This window comes from Schistocerca piceifrons, chromosome 5 (assembly GCF_021461385.2).
Source record: "Schistocerca piceifrons isolate TAMUIC-IGC-003096 chromosome 5, iqSchPice1.1, whole genome shotgun sequence".
Taxonomy (NCBI): domain Eukaryota; kingdom Metazoa; phylum Arthropoda; class Insecta; order Orthoptera; family Acrididae; genus Schistocerca; species Schistocerca piceifrons.
The window spans coordinates 302031369-302049287 of record NC_060142.1 but is presented as its reverse complement, the minus strand read 5'-3'; positions in this window follow the sequence as shown (position 1 = coordinate 302049287).

Below are 17919 nucleotides of genomic sequence, written 5' to 3'. Positions count from 1 at the left end.
GAGGCAGAACGTTGTTTCGTTAGCTTGTAGAACAGTCAAACTTTAATAACTATTTTCGAATTTTGTTCAGAGCTGAAAGTCAAAAGCAGTACGCTCCGCAAATCCCGGGAAGCTTTAGGCTAAAGTTTGTGTATTACACACCACATCTTATTTATAAACAAAGAATGTATATTTCACAACAGTATATATCGATAGAACTTCGTTTACTTCCTCTTTAACCACCTGTATGTTAGCTTTGAACGATTCTAGTTCAAAGATGGAGAAGATTTTTTTTCTGATTGCTCTGACACGTTCATTCTCAAATCTCAGGGTGGTTATTACTTCTTCAAAAATGGCTCTGAGCACTATGCGACTTAACTTCTGAGGTCATCAGTCGCCTAGAACTCAAAACTCATTAAACCTAACTAACCTAAGGACATCACACACGTCCATGCCCCAGGCAGGATTCGAACCTGCGACTGTAGCGGTCACGCGGGTCCAGACTGAAGCGCCTAGAACCGCACGGCCACACCGGCCGGCTATTACTTCTTCAAACAGACTAAAAGTTATACTGTAACCTATATAGCTTTGCTTCGAGGTGACATAATACTATCGTAGAATATTCAACTTTCTGTAATCGGTAAATGTTCTGCACATTTTGAAGTTATGCCAGCATCTTGTTCTATAATTACTGTGAGAGAGTTCTCTATATTCAGCGTAAGAATCTGTTTCGTGTCATTGCCTGATAAGCATTGTTTTGATGCTTCCATCTATAATCCCGATATTGTTAAGATAGCATTTCTTTTGAGATTTCTGAGATTGTTAGGGAAACAGTCGGACAGAGAATGTAGTAAGGAACATATCAAACGCTGTACGTCCGACCAGAGAAGTGTCATAGGGCCTCAGTTGCTCTCTATATACGTAAATGATTTGGGGGACTGTGTGGGCAGCAATCTGTGGTTGTTTGCTGATGGTGCCGTGGTGTACAGTTAGGTGCCGATGCTGAAAGACTGTAGGAAGGTACAAGACGATTCAGACAAAATTTCCAGTTGGTGTGATGAATGCCGAGAAATGTAAGTTAATGAAGATGAATACGTTCTACTAGACGGACTGTGGTAGGGAAGGCGAATGGTCGATTTCGGTTTATTGGGAGAATTTTAGGAAAGAATATATGAAGACGGTATCTGTTCTTTCGGACATGTCCATCGGTGACCATGCAGTGCTATAGAATGAAATGATACTTAAATCCAGACCCTACTCCGCTGACAGGCGTTGATATACATGAACGGGGACAGTTAAAAATGTGTGCCCCGACTGGAACTCGAACCCGGGATCTCCTGCTTACATGGGAGACGCTCTGTCCACCTGAGCCACCGAGGGCACGGAGGATAGCGCAACTGCAGGGACTTATCTCTGGCGCGCCTCCCGTCAGACCCACATTCCCAACTTGTTGTCCTGCACTATATTCGTAGTGCGCCTACCCATTGCATTCATTACTCGCCGCTTTACCTATTCCAGTAAGAGTTCGGGAAATGTCCGGAAGAACAGACACCATCTTCATATAATTAAGGAACTGGCGATTGGCCTTCTTCTTCTGTACGGATGCACACGTATTGCCCGAACTCTTACGGGGCTCGGTAAGATCGTTTGCCTCAAATAATGAGTGTAATAGGCAAGGGCACTACGAATGTAGTGTGTGGACATTAATATCTGAATGTGGATCTCATGGGGAGCGTACAAAGGATAAGTCCCCGTAGTTGCATTGTCCTCTGTGCCCTCGGTGGCTCAGATGGATAGAGCATCTGCCAGGTAAGCAGGAGATCCCGTGTTCGAGTCCCGGTCGGGGCACACATTTTCAACTGTCCTCGTTGATGTATATCAACGTCTGTCGACGCGTAGGCTATTGGTATAATTACCATTTCATTTAGCAAAGAGTGGCTCACCTGTAAAGGAGATCACATGTAAGACGCTGGTGCGAACTATTCTTGAGAACAGTTATAGTGCATGGGGATCCGTACCAGATCGCATTGAAGGAAGACATCGAAGCAGTTCAGAGGCAAAAGAAATGCAGACGATAAAGGGGTATTCATTGGACAAATATATTATACTAGAACTGACATGTGATTACATTTTCAGGCAATTTGAGTGCATCGATCCTGAGAAATTAGTACCCAGGCCGGCCGGTGTGGCCGAGCGGTTCTAGGCGCTAAGGTCTGGAGCCGCGCGACCACTACGGTCGCAGGTTCGAATCCTGCCTCGGGAATGGATGTCTGTGATGTCCTTAGGTTCGTTAGGTTTAAGTAGTTCTAAGTTCTAGGGGACTGATGACCTCAGAAGTTAAGACCCATAGTGCTCAGAGCCATTTGAACCAGTACCCAGAACAACCACCTCTGGCCGTAATAACGGCCTTGATACGCCTGGGCACTGAGTCAAACAGAGCTTGGATGGCGTGTACAGGTACAGCTCCCCATGCGCTTCAACACGATACCACAGTTCATCAAGAGTAGTGACTGGCGTATTGTGACGAGCCAGTTGCTCTGCCACAACTGACCAGCCGTTTTCAATTGGTGAGAAATCTGGAGAATGTGTTGTCCAGGGCAGCAGTCGAACATTTTCTATATCCAGAAAGGTCCCTACAGGACCTGCCACATGCGGTCGTGCATTATCCTGCTGAAACGTAGGGTTTCGCAGGGATCGAATGAAGGGTAGAGCCACGGGTCGTAACACATCTGAAATGTAACGCCCACTGTTCAAAGTGCTGTCAATGCGAACAAGAAGTGACCGAGAGGTGTAACCAATGGCACCCCATACCATCACGCCGGGTGATACGCCAGTATGGCAATGACGAATACTCGCATCCAATGTGCGTTCACCGCGACGTCTCAAATATGTATGCGACCAGCATGATGCTGTAAACAGAACCTGGATTCATTCTAAAAAATGACGTTTTGCCATTCGTGCACCCAGGTTCGTCGTTGAGTACACCATCGCAGGAGCTCCTGTCTGTGATGCAGCGTCAAGGGTAACCGCAGCCACGGTCTCCGAGCTGACAGTCCATGCTGGCTGCAAACGTCGTCGAACTGTTCGTGCAGATGGTTGTTGTCTTGCGAACGTCACCATCTGTTGACTCAGGCATCGAGACGTGGCTGCACGATCCGTTACAGCTATGCGGATAAGATGCCTGTCATCTCGACTGCTAGTGATACGAGGCCGTTGGGATTCAGCAAGGCGTTCCGTATTATCATCCTGAACCCACCGATTCCATATTCTGCTAACAGTCTTTGGATCTCGACCAGCGCGAGCACCAATGTTGCGATACGATGAATCGCAATCGCGATATGCTACAATCCGACATTTTTCAAAGTCGGAAACGTGATGGTACGCATTTCTACTCCTTACGCGAGGCATCACAACAACGTTTCACCAGGCAACGCCGGTCAATTGCTGTTTGTGTATGAGTAATCGGTTGGAAACTTTGCTCATGTCAGCACGTTGTAGGTGTCGCTACCGGCGCCAACGTTGTGTGAATGCTCTGGAAAGCTAATCATTTGCATATCACGGCATCTTTTTCCTGTCCGTTAAATTTCGCGTATGCAGCACGTCATCTTCGTGGTGTAGCAATTTTAATGGCCAGTAGTATATGTAGATGTCGACCAGGAGGCATGTTTCCATTCCTTTACAGTCCATTCGCTACTATCCCGCGCTCAAAGAAACCGGAACTGGCGATGTCGTGTAGTTGAGGTGGGAACACGGTGCGGTCGTCTCGTGAGGGCCACCGTGTTGAACAATGTGAAATGAACATGTGATCCGAAACACATGCGCTTACATTGCACTCTACCGTCAGACTTTCCAGAGTGGACAAGCCTCTGACCTACACGCTCTGTGAAGAGACGCGAACGACTAATCACTTGATACCTACTCGTTGTTTCACCATATTTTAACCACTTTTCATAGATTCACACGACAGTCGCACGTGAATAGCCGACCAGCATCGCCACGTTTTCAGGCGCCGGACCATAGTGGAATTCCCTTTGTCAAGGTCGCTTATATTCGTGAATTTCCCTTTCTGGAACCCTCTTCGTGGCTGGGATGATTTCCTATCCCTCTCTGTTTCACTTATATACTTTCCATACCGCTGCACAACCCGTTACGTCGCTAGGCATTCAGTATGCAGTGCTCATAATATTTTGGCTCGCTTGACTTCATAGTACTTTGATCCAGCAAGCACTGTAGCACACTCTAGATTCCTCCCACCATGGCTGATTCAATGTTCCATAAGAGCACTGTTCGATTAGCATTGTCTCGTAAAGAAGGTGTCAAAACCACCAGGATATTCGGGAATTTCGAATAAATTATCCGTTGTCCATAACTCTCAAAGCCATTTGGATCACTCAAGAACTACATTTTTTTTAGTCGTGCTATATTGTCAATGGACCGAAAAAAGTGCTCAAATGTGTGTGAAATCTTATGCGACTTAACTGCTAAGGTCATCAGTCCCTAAGCTTACACACTACTTAACCTAAATTATCCTAAGGACAGACACACACACCCATGCCCGAGGGAGGACTCGAACCTCCGCCGGCACCAGCCTCACAGTCCATGACTGCAGCGCCGAGACCGCTCGGCTAATCCCGCACGGCTCAATGGACCGATTTCGTCTGTAAATTTACGGACTTTTCTTTGTTTTGTACTGATGTGGATAGTCTTTAGGCATCATCCTTTCGCCAATAGAAAGAACTAACTGTTAATTTATTACCCTTTCAGAGTATAACATCAAACCGTACTAACCAAAAGTAACGAGTTTCTTGAAGTTCTCACGCGTGTGCTTCATTGTCTGGATCGTAATAGGGGTTTGTAAAACAGTTGTTTTTACGTCTTTTTACCGGCCATCCGTATCAGCAGGGTGCAAATTTGTACATATTTGACCTCATCAGTCAAATCTCAGCGTGATGGGAGAGGAGCAAGACTTTCACAGTGGGATTTCTTGGTAAAGCATTTCAGTTCCAATATTCTCCTCACTCTGCTGGGAATAAAGAGAAACCTGATATGACTTACTGGACTACAACTGCTTTTAATTTATTTTGTGGATCGATGTTATCTACTTCTGCATCTACATTCCGCAAGCCATCTTATGGTATGTGGTGGAGGGTACGTTGAGTACGAATGTGACTTTCCCCTTTTCCCGTTCCATTCGCAGGAGAAACGACTGCTGGTAAGCCTTCGTGTGGGTTCGAATCTTACTAATTTTATGTCGATGGCCTTTTCGCGAGATATACGTAGGAGAAGGAATATATAGGTTTGTGCTTCCCGGAACGACCGCTCTCGTAACTCTAACAGCAGGCCGCATCGTGATGAACACACTTCTCTCTCGCGGCTTCTGCCACTGCTGTTGGCTGAGCACCTCCGCGACGCTCTCGTGCTTGCTAGAAGAACCCGTAACGAAACGTGTTGCTCTTCTTTGGATCTTCCCTGTTTCCTGTATCGGTCCTATCTGACACAGATTCCATACTGAAGAGCACATTCAAGTATTGGTAGAACGAGTGTTTTGTAAGCTACTTGCTCTGTTGATGGGCTAAGGTTCCTGAGGCTTCTTTGAACGAATTTCAGTCGGGTGGCTTCTCTCTTGCTCGCGATTAATTTTATGTGGTCGTTCCGCTTCGAATCACTCTGTATTTACAAACCTACGAATTTTATTCCAGTTATTTCTTCCACTGATTTGTAATTTTATAACCATAGAATAAAGGGTCTTTCTGTATATTTATTTGCTATACGCTACATTTGTTTACGTTGAGCGTCAACTGCCATTCCCTGATCTAAACGTTGATCCTCTCTAGGTAGTCCTGCATTTCGCTACAGATTTCTAGCCTCGCAGCTTCTCTCTCTTCAACAGCATCATCCACGGAAAGCCTCGTGGAAATTTCAACGTTATCTACTACGTCTTTTATATACAGGGAGACTCACGTAAGAACTAACACCCCTTTACTTTCCTGAACGGCTATACGTATCGAACCGCGGATTTCGGCAAATATTAGAAGGTCAAGGGGCACGAATTTTTTTTCTTTTGTTTGCTTGAAGTTCTAAGCACTTGTATCAACGGAGACATTAAGGTAAGGATGTTTTTTAAATTGAGCTGTATATTTTTTATAACTGCATTCGATAGCTCTTGAGAAGACAATTACGGTGAAATACCGATTTTTAATGTTGAAAAAAAAATTGAGAGATATCCTACAATCTGAGGGCACGGTGGCTGGAATCGGCATTAGCGGTGCGAATACCGCCAAGCAGAGGTCTCGTAATACGTTGTGTCAAAATGTCAATACGTTTGCCTCTCTACATATCTGCACAGCAGGCCGCTCATTCCTGCTTCAACTTTCGTTGCGTGCTGACATGTGCACCAACCAGCAGTTGGATATACTACTTTTATACAGTGTATGTAAAAGAAATGCCGTAAAAACAGAACAGCAGTACTGGCTTATCTACCTCGATCGCCAATGTTCGACGTGCCAGGGAATTGTATGAATTATTAGGACGCCAGTTTGGACATTCTCCCTGAACTTCAAAAAGAGGACAAGAAAGAAGATTGCAACTGACAGAGAACACGAAGATACTGTTGTGGCTACGACGCTAATGAATACGCACAGTGATACGAGACATATTGGAAAGGCATGTGGAATCAGTCAGACGATTGCCATTGGCACCCTGCATCGACAGATTTTCCATCCCTATCACCTGTCTCTTAATCAGGCAGTCGACGATAGAATTTTGTCGGTTTGCCCTTCAGCAACTGAGAGACGACTCTACATTTCTCCTACTTGTGATCTTTGCCGATGAAGCAACGTTTACTAACCAGGCTAATGTAAATTTGCATAACATACACTACTGAGCAGCCAAAATCCACACTGGCTTTGTCAGGTGCGACATCAACAACCGTGGATCGTAAACGTATGGTACGGCATCGCAGGAAATTACATTATGGGGCCTTAATTCATCTCAGGCGTTCTAAATGGACTTTCGTACACTCACGTTCTGACGGACATTCTGCCTGTTCATTTAGAAGAGATACCATTGGATATTCGACAGTTTATGTGGCTGCAACACGACGGTTGTCCAGCTCACTTGTCCCGTGTTAAAACGCTAGTACTTAATGATAACTTTCCTTGACATTCGACAGGACGAAACTCTGTTGTCAAATGACCTGCGAAGTCAGCCGATTTGACTCGTCTCAGTTTCTTTTTTGGGGAGCGCTCAAGGCACTATGACAGAGCCACAACTACTCAAGACGATAAGTGTCGTCGAACCGCCAGTGCATCCTCTACTGTATCATCCACAGTAATTTCATGTGTTCATTGTTCTTTCGAACGGCGATTGCAAATGTCTTTTAGTCCATGGGCAGCAGTTTGGACACGTGCTTAAATAAGGGATAAAGCTATTTTTTTTGGAAGACAAAATTTGTTATCTGATTTGGGTCGTTATCAAATCATTGTTAGTAAATTGTTTATTTCATTTACGTGTGTACGAAATTGCATTGCAATGTCAAATAAGTCGACAGCGTGTATTGCACATAGGTGGTAACACTGTCATTACGCGCTTACGTTCAGCAGGAAACGACGTTTCGTTAACAAGAACAGTTATTTTGTGATGGGCAGGTGGTCTACAAAGTATTTTCAATAAAAAAATTTAGTTCAACGAATGTATCCCGTATGATGTAATTCAGAACAGTGCAGGTAGAGACGGTTGACGGACAGCACGTATTATACTTCTAAGAAGCACACAGCCATGTACAGGAGAAGGTAGGTCAAATTCCCTTCCAACATTTTCATATTTAACACAGCAGTTGCTTTTGTACCGTATAAGACCTCTTTCTTTTTTAAGAATGAACCGGTGATTTCTCTGTGTCAGCTCAAGTAAATCTTTGGAAAATAGTTTCCATAAGCCCTTTGTGATACAATAGGTTCTATCGCATGTCATATTTCCATTTACAACATTCGTAAGTGAATCTGCATCTAGGTCGTGTGTTGGTTCCAGAGGAAATAAAGTTTTCTCGTGGTAGCGCTGGCCTACCTTACGGTATACAACTTCGCAGCCTGGTCCGAGACGCCTGCTTGGCAGTATTTGCCATTTCCGATCAGCGTGCTCTCACATTTCAGGACATTTCACGAGTTCTGTATGACTGGTTTTAATGGCAACATTAACAAAAGGTATATCATTGTAATAGTCTTCTCAAGAGTTATCGAATGTAGTTATAAAATGTATAGGGTACCATTACAAAAAAAGAAAAAAGAAAAAAATCCTTACTTACTTCAATATCGTAGTTGATACCAGCGCTAAAAACATTAACCAGACAAAAACATACGTGACCCTCGACGCTCTAACATTTGTCAAAAACCGCGTTTTGATGCGTGTAACTGATCATTAAATAAAAGGGATGTTTCGCGTTACGTGAGTCACCCTGCGTATTATGAAAGGCAATGGTCCTATGACATTCCTATTGGCCACAGCCGAAGTTATTTTAAATCTGAAGACCTGCGCACCTGTATCTACTGTGTTATGCGTCTCGTGAGCAAGCAGAGCAAGCTGAGTTGCACAGTTTCTTTGTTTCCAGAACCCATGTTGGATCCTACAGGGGAGATTTTCGGTATTCATAAATGTCGTAATAAACGATCATAAAACATGTTCGAAAACTGTACAACAGACAGACGCCAGAGATATAGACCTAAACTTCTGTGTCTCTGAATCTTCCTGGCAGATTAAAACTGTGTGCCGGACCGAGACTCGAACTCGGGACCTTTGCCTTCCTCAGGCAAGTGCTCTACCAACTGAGCTACCCAAGCACGACTCACGCCCCATCCTCACAGCCTTACTTCTGCCAGTATCTCGTCTCCTGCCTTCCAAACTTTACAGAAAATCTGATGCGAAACTTGCAGAACTAGCACTCCTGAAAGAAAGGATATTGCGGAGACATGGCTTAGCCACAGCCTGGGGGATGTCCGTTCGACAACCTTTCTTGAGAATGGAATGACATGTACTGTTTTCCAATCATTAGCTACTCTAGAGACTTATGGTAAGTTACTACTAGAAGAAAGGAAAGTTCACACGTATACTACGTGTGTAATCGAATTGGTAATCGATCAGGTCCAGTGACCTTTCCTCTGTTGATTAGTTTACGGTTGCTTTTCTGTGCCTTGGTCACTTATTTCAATATGTGTCATTTTGTCGCTCGTGGGATGACTTACTGCTGTGTCATCTTCCGTTGTGAAACAGATTTTCTCCACACCAAAATAAAAATACGCGTGCATGTGTAAACCTAAATGTGTGATTTTTGGATTCGTCTGGCGTCCTGTGTAAATAGAAAACAATTAAGTACTATTATTTAATACCGTTGTGTTCGCTGTAGTCCTTCGCTCCTTGGTCCTAGAGATTCGTAATGATTTTCTGTCGTCATTGTTAAGCGTCTCATATAACAAGATCTACTGAAGTAGATTCTGTTTGGTTGGAGCAAAAGTTTACGTTTTCAGAATAAATCTTCTGATACCAGAATGACTATTTTTACTTCGCAGAAGTTTACTATAGTCACATTATAAATGGCGTTGACAGAGTATTTTTGTTGTAAGACATGTTACAATGCCCTGAAAGTCTTTGCTTTTCACTTAGTAAAAACTTAAGGTATTTACTAATCAGGGATTTTGTATATGCAGCCCGTTTTCTCTACGTCCGTAGAGCTTTAGAGATTATGCAGTTGCCACATACCCGGACCTAAAAAATGCATTTTGCTTTAAAAACGTAGCAGTCACAACTCACAATGCCTCATGTTTACTAAAATATCACCAGACACGTGATTACAGTCCATTCTATTGGGAGAGACAATTCTCATGACTGTATAACGTATGTCATGAGTGTACTGTTGCCTCCACGCGTGTTTCCGGGTCGGAATTTCTGCCGATTTTCTGTACGGTTAAGTAATTATTAAAATTCGGACTGAAGACGGCCCCCCTTAATACTCAAAACCAGTTGGCGTGTGTAGTTGATCGGCATGATGCGCAACCTCACTCCCGACGTCCATGGCGAAGTCCATCTTTGCAGCTATGACACCATGTAGCGTGGTACAGAAGAGCCAAGCAATATGCCGAATGGACCGCTCAGGTTTGGCATCACGTTCTCTTCACCGACGAGTATCGCATATGCCTTCAACGAGGCAATCGTGTTTGGAGGCACCCCGCTCAGGCAGAACGCCTTAGACACAGTGTCCAGCAAGTTCAGCAAAATGTAGCTTCCCTGCTATTTTGGGGTAGCATTATGTGTGGCGGACGTACGTCGTTGGTGGTCTTGGTAGCGCCGTAACGGCTGTACGATACGTGAATGCCATCCTCCGACCGATAGTGCAACCATATCGGCATCATAATGGTGAGTCATTCGTCTTTATGGACGACAATTCGCGCCCCAATCGTGCACATCCTGTGAATGACTTCCTTCAGGAGAACGACATCTATCTACTAGAGTGGCCAGCATGTTCTCCCGACATGAACCCTATCGAACATGCCTTGAATAGATTGAAAAGGGCTGCTTGTGGACGACATGACCCACCAACCACTCTGAGGGATCTACGCCGAGTCGCCGTTGAAAAGTGGGACAATCTGGATCAACAGTGCCTTGATGAACTTGTGGATAGTATGCCACGACGAATACGGGCATTCATCAATGCCGGAGGACGTGTTACTGGGTATTAGAGGTACCTGGTGTGTACAGCAATGTGGACCACCACCTCTGAAGGTCTCTCTGTATAGTGGTACAACATAACATGTGTGGTTTTCATGAGCAATAAAAAGGGCGGAAATGATCTTTACGTTGACCTCTACTCCAGTTTTCTGTACAGGCCCCGGAACTCTCGGAGTCGAGATGATACAAAACTTTTTTTGATGTGCGTATTTAAGAATTGTAAATTTCCATGACGCTGTACCTCGCTCATAATATTCAGCCTATCTTACAGTCGTGACATTTGGAGTCGAGTCCACTTTTTTTGAAAAACTTTTTCCAACTCATAGCTGAAATGGTACAGCTTACAGTAATAGACGATCAATAAAGAAACGGTCTTGGTTGCGGGACTGTAATTATTATTTCTTTACCAACGAGACGTTTCGCCTGACTAAAGTATCTTCAGGTTGGCAGACATTAGATGGTATCAGGCACTTGCGATTCCGAGCGTACATTATGTCCCAGCAAAACTGGCCTCTTCAAATATTCTGAAACACTGAGCGGTGTCCTTCTTGAAGCATGTAAGTAGTCTAATGAATACAAAACAGGATCAGACATACATAGATTTGTCAACATGTACACTTGGAGGTGTAGTTGCTGATATTCGGTCTATGCAAATAATACTGAGGGACGGGAACAAACCGAACCGCGCGCCTAGTATCCGTCAGTAGAAAGATCTCATTGTAGTTCCTCTTTCAAGTCATCCCACGAATGACAAAATGTCACATATTGAAATAAGTGACCAAGGCATAGAAAAGCGACCGTAAGCGAATTAACAGAGGAGAGGTCACTAGTCTTTATGTGATACCAGTTCCATTCTACTCGGAGTATGCGAAAGAACCTGCGTTTCTCCTAGTAGCAGCGTGCCATAAGTCTGTAGAGTAGCGAAACTTTACTAATGATTGGAAACCAATATGTGTCACTACGTTCTCAGCAATGGTCACCGAACAGACACATAAAACTTAAGGGTTATATCTCTGACGTCTGTCTGTTGTACAGTTTTGGAACACGGTTTATGATCGCGCATTACGACATTTATGGATACCGAAAATCTCCTCTATAGGAACCAACGTGGGTTCCAGAAACAACTAAACTGTGCAACTGAGCTTCATCTGTTCCTTCACGAGAACCTGAATACAGTAGATAAAGGTGCCCAGGTCTTCAGACGAAAATAACTTCCGGTGTGCCCAAGGGAAGTGTCATAGGACCATTACTTTTTGTAGACAACCCTGTAGGTGGGGCAACCATAGCTATAAGTATTCATCTTGGGTATTAATAATTGCTTTATCTGTATTTTGGTCCTTTATTACTGTACCACTACCGGTTTCGTGGCGTTAAAGCCATACCTTCAGGTGCCATATGACTAAAAAATTAGTGCGGAGAATCTTTTCGGTTAAAGCCACATCTTCAGGTGACATATGACTAAAATAATAGGGCGGAAAAGCTTTCCGGACTAATGTTTTAGTCATATGTCACCTGAAGATGTGGCTTTAACGACACGAAACCGGTAGTGGTACACTAATAAAGAACCAAAATACTTCTGAAGCGATTATTAATACCCAAGATTATTACTTTTTGTGTTGTGGTTTTCAGTCCAGAGACTGGCTTGATGCAGCTCTCCATGCTACTTTATCCTCTCCGAGCTTCTTCATTTCCGAGTAACTACTGCAACCTTCATCCTTCTGAATCTGCTTAGTGTATTCATCTCTTGGTCTCCCTCTCGATTTTTACCCTCCACGCTTCCCTCCAATAATAAACTGGTGATCCCTTGATGACTCACAACGTGTCCTGCCAACCGATCCCTTCTTTTAGTCACGTTGTGCCACAAATTCCTCTTCTCTCCAATTCTATTCAGTACCTCCTCATTAGTTACGTGGTCTACCCATCTAATCTTCAGAGTCTTCTGTAGCACTACATTTCGAAAGCTTCTATTCTTTTCTTGTCTAAACAATTTATCGTCAATGTTTCACTTCCATACGTGGCTACACTCCATTCAAATACTTACAGAAAATACATTCTGACACTTAAATCTATACTCGATGTTTACAAATTTCTCTTCTTCAGAAGCGCTTTCGTTGTCATAGCCAGTCTACATTTTATATCCTCTCTACTTCGACCATCGTCAGTTATTTTGCATCCGAGATACCAAACTCATCCACTACTTTAAATGTCTCATTTCCTGATCTAATTCCCTCAGCATCACTTGATTTAATTCGACTACATTCCGTTATCCTCGTATTGTTTTTGTTGATGTTCATCTTATATCCTCCTTTCAGGACATTGTCTATACCGTTCGGCTGCTCTTCCAGGTCCTTTGCTGTGTCTGACATAATTACGATGTCATCGGCGAACCTCGAAGTTTGTATTCATTTTGCATGGATTTTAATTCCCAATCCAAATTTTCTTTTGTTTCGTTTACTGCTTGCTCAATATACAGATTGAATAACATCGGGGACAGGCTACAACCCTGTCTTCAGTCCCTTCTCAACTACTACTTCCCTTTCGTACCCCTCGACTCTTATAGCTGCCGTCTGGTTTCTATACAAATTGTAAATAGCTTTTCACTCCATGTATCGTACCTCTACCACCTTCCGATTTTTAAAGAGAGTATTCCAGTAAATATTGTCGAAAAGCTTTCTCTAAGTCTACAAATGTTAGAAACGTAGGTCTGCCTTTACTTTCCTAAGATAACTCGTAGGGTCAGTATTGCCTCAGGTGATGCAAAATTTCTGCAGAATCCAAACTGATCTTCCCCGAGGTCAGCTGCTACCAGTTTTTCCATTCGTCTGTAAATAATTCGTGTTAGTATTTTTCTGAACATGACTTATTAAACTGATAGTTCGGTAATTTTCACACCTGTCAGCACCTGCTTTCTTTGGGATTGGAATTTTTATTTTCTTCTTGAAGTCTTTCTCGCTATGTCGTAGAGTTTTGTCATCGCTGGCTCTCCCAAAGCTATCAGTAGTTCTAATGCAATGACGTCTAACCCCGGCGCCTTTTTTTTGTCGAATCCTTCATGCAGTATAATATCTTCCATTGCGTCTTCATCTACGTCCTCTTCCATTTCCATGACATTGCCCTCAAGTACATGGCCCTTGTAGAGACCGTCTACACATTTCTTCCATCTTTTTACTTTCCCTTCCTTGCTTAGGACTGGTTTTGCATCTGAGCTCTTGATATTCATACTGGAGGTTCTCTTTTCTGCAAAGATCTCTCTAATTTTCCCGTCGGAGTATCTATCTTACACCTAGCTCTACATCCTTACATTTGTCCTCCAGCCATCTTTGCATTACTTTTTACAATGTATATAAAACACGTAACAGATAACGTCGGAATTTCCGTGAGGATTTTCGCGGATGATGCTGTTGAATAGAGATTAGTTGCGATGCTAGAATATTGTAGCGAAATGCAGGAAGACCTAAAGAAGATCGATGCTTGGAGCAGGTAGTGGCAGTTGACCCTCATCGTAAACAAATGGAACGTATAGCGAATACATCGACAGAAAGACCCTTTATTCTACGATTACAAAATTAGAGATCACTGGAAGCAGTAGCTGCAATAAAATCTGCAGGAATGTAAGTAGAGAATGATTTGAAGTGGAAAAACATAAAACTAACCGTGAATTCCCGCAAGTATATTTCCAACATGTTGACGTGGTAGAACACCTTTGAAGATATAGATATGATATAGAAATGTCGGACATGTCTGAGAGACCATACACATCTATAATTCTACTTGCGCGACATCCGTCAGTGTTTCAGTGCGGATGCACAACAACGTCAGAACACTTGTGTGAACCAGAAATCTGTAAACCAGGGGTTAATTGACGGGGGTCTTTGCGGTGCACAGAGCGGGAAGTTGGGTAACTGAGTCTGACGGAAATCGTGTCAGGATGGCCGAGGCGATTAGGATAACCATTCTAGAGAAGCGGAGCATACGGGTGCGTGTCCCGGTCCGGAAAAAAGTTTTCAACTCTCGCCGCTGCTTTGTCGCAAGGCCCTGTGCCGCTGGAAGTCATTACTTCTTTCCTATCTCTTCCCCATACCGTTACCTTTCCAATTCTTTCACCCCAGTTATTGACATAGACCCTGCATCTAGGAATGATCCTCTTTTGTATTCATTAGATTGCCCTGCATTCCTGAGCAAGGACACGTACTATATTTCCCAATATTTGACGAGGGCAATCATTTGCTGGGACGTTTTGTATGACCGGTACCCCGTGTGCCTAACACCATTTAATATCATCCAGTGTGAAGATACCCGAATCAGACGACACGCGTTAGTAGCAAATTAATAATATTAAGAATCCAGAATGAGATTTTCACTCTGCAGCGGAGTGTGTGCTGATATGAAACTTCCTGGCAGATAAAAAGTGTGTGCCGGATCGAGTCTCGAACTTGGGACTTTTGAATTTTGCGAGAAAGTGCTCCACCATCCGAGCTACCCAAGCAGGAGAGCTTCTGTGGAAGAAGGAAGATAGAGAGTGGGTACTCGCAGAAGTAAAGGTGTGAGGTCGGAACGTGAGTCGTGCTTGGGTAGCTCAGATAGTGGAGCACTTTCCCACGAAATACAAAAGTCCCTAGTTCGAGTCTCGGTCGAGCTCACAGTCTTAATCTGCCAGGAAATTTCAATTACAAGAATGTTTGTTTGTTAATTGTTTGTTGCTCTTCATGACTTCCACATAGTTACTCACGTACTCTTCCCCAAAGCGGTAATTCGATTCTTACTATTGGGTTTCCAAGTTTTTTGTACTTTATTTTGGAGTATCTTTTTTATAAACATTTTCCTCGCCCTCAGAGTTATTTCCCCAGATCACAGACACGCTTCTTCCTTTACGGTTCATGTTCTCTGCCATCTTTGTTATGTGGTTGATTCATATTTTGTATTTGTCCATGTATGGCGTCCAGTAGTGACTGAGGTTAATAAAAGAACAGAATCTACCACTTCTGTGGCTATTGTAATTTCATGTTTATTTCGATCGTGTATTGCTCCTCTGCATTCGGATCGTTCGTAACCATTGTACATATTTTGCGTGTACGTACCACAGTTGTGATGTCGGTGCTGTCTTCCTGAACCACCACGTCCGCTCCCATTTATTTTCCTCCAGGTAGTCTCTGATCTCACACATTTGTACGTCCATGAATTCATGTATTAAGTTTAATGTAAATGCGGTAGAATGGTGGTTCAATTAGACGACAGCCTACTTTACGCCGCACGGTAAAGTCAGAAATCGCGTTGGTACGCTGTTGTCTGTCGTGCATTAACGCCGTTTTCCGTAACGCGGAAACAGTATGCTACTTTATTTTAATCTGAACCCTGTTAACATCAATGTCAATGGTAATGTGTTTGTTTTTGGACTATATTCGTATTTTTATAAATTCCATTGGTAGCTGTATCTATTTTTTCTTTTAACTTCGAAAGGTATATAGAAAGGTTTTAATCTTCAGAGGCATAAAAAACCGCAACTGCTAACTTTTTCCGCTAAATGCGAGAAATATACGAGAAAAAATCTAGTTTCAAATATCATACAGTAGCAAGTCTCTTGGTTGCAGCTCAGTTTTCTGCTGCCATCGGTCTCCCGTATTGGTTTGCAAATGCTCCACCAGTATGCCTGTTTCATAGTTCCACTAGCTATTGTATATTGTCTACGCACAGACAGAAATGGCACAATTTTCGATTCTTTCAACAGTACCGTAGAGGTTCAGAAATTTCTGAATGATGTGTACTTTCAGAACTACGTCGCACTCTAGATCTCAATCTGATCAGTTCACAGCATTAAATTTTACGATTGCAGTCCTCATTTCTTACACTAATTATGCGTCAGGGAAATGACACTAACGGAGAAAAGTCGCCACACCAAAGAGTAATTAATGTAGAGGATGAAATTTCTGGAATACATTTGCCTAGCTAACATATTTTAGTGATTAAAATTGCAAGATCAGAGCTTAATGTAAGCTCGTGAAGAGCCATTGCAAATTTGAAATGCTTGTACATTAAAAATAGCTTAAACAGCCAGGACGTTGAATGCAGGCATGCAAACGTGAATGCATTTTGTCGTTCTGTTACTGGATGTCAGTCTGTGGGATGGAGTTCCATGCCTGTGGCACTTAGTCGGTGGAGAATTCCCTTATCCAACTATTAGGCGTTCAGAGATTTACACTATGTGATAAAAAGTATCCGGACACTCCCACAAACATGCGTTTATCATATCAGGTGCATTGTGCTGCCTTCTACTGCGAGGTACTCCATATCAGCAACCTCAGCAGTCATTAGATATCATGAGAGAGCAGAATGGGGAGCTCCGCGGAACTCACGGACTTCGAACGTGGTCAGGTGATTGGGTGTCACTTGTGTCATACGTCTGTACGCGAGAGCACTCCTAAACATGCCTATCTCCACTGTTTCCGATGTGATAGTGAAGTCGAAACGTGAAGGCACACAAACAGCACAAAAGCGTACAGGCCGAACTCGTATGTTGACTGACAGAGACTGCCGACAGTTGAAGAGGGTCGTAATGTGTAATAGGCAGACATCTATCGAGACCATCACACAAGAATTCCAAACTGCATCAGAATTCACTGCAAGTACTATGACAGTTAGGCGGGAGGTGAGAAAAATTGGATTTCACGGTCGAGCGGCTGCTCATAAGCCACACATCACTCTGGTAACTGCCAAACGACGCCTCGCGTGGTGTAAGGATCATGAACATTGGACGATTGAACAATGGAAAAACGTTAAGTGGAGTGACGAAACACGGCACACAATGTGACGATCCGATGGCAGGGTGTGGGTATGGCGAATGCCCTATGAACGTCATCTGCCAGCGTGTGTAGTGCCAACAGTAAAATTCGGAGGCGGTGGTGTTATGGTGCGGTCGTGTTTTTCATGGAGGGGGCTTGCACCCCTTGTTGGTTTGTGTGGCACTGCCACAGCACAGACCCACATTGATGTTTTAAGCAACTTACTGCTTCCCACTGTTGAAGAGCAATTCGGGGATGGCGATTGCTTCTTTCAACACGATCGAGCACCTGTTCATAATGCACGGCCTATGGCGGAGTGGTTACACGACTATAACATCCCCGTAATGGACTGGCATGCACAGAGACCTGACCTGAATCCTATAGAGGACCTTTGGGATGTTTTGGAACTCCGACTTCGCGCCAGACCTCACCGACCGACATCGATACCTCT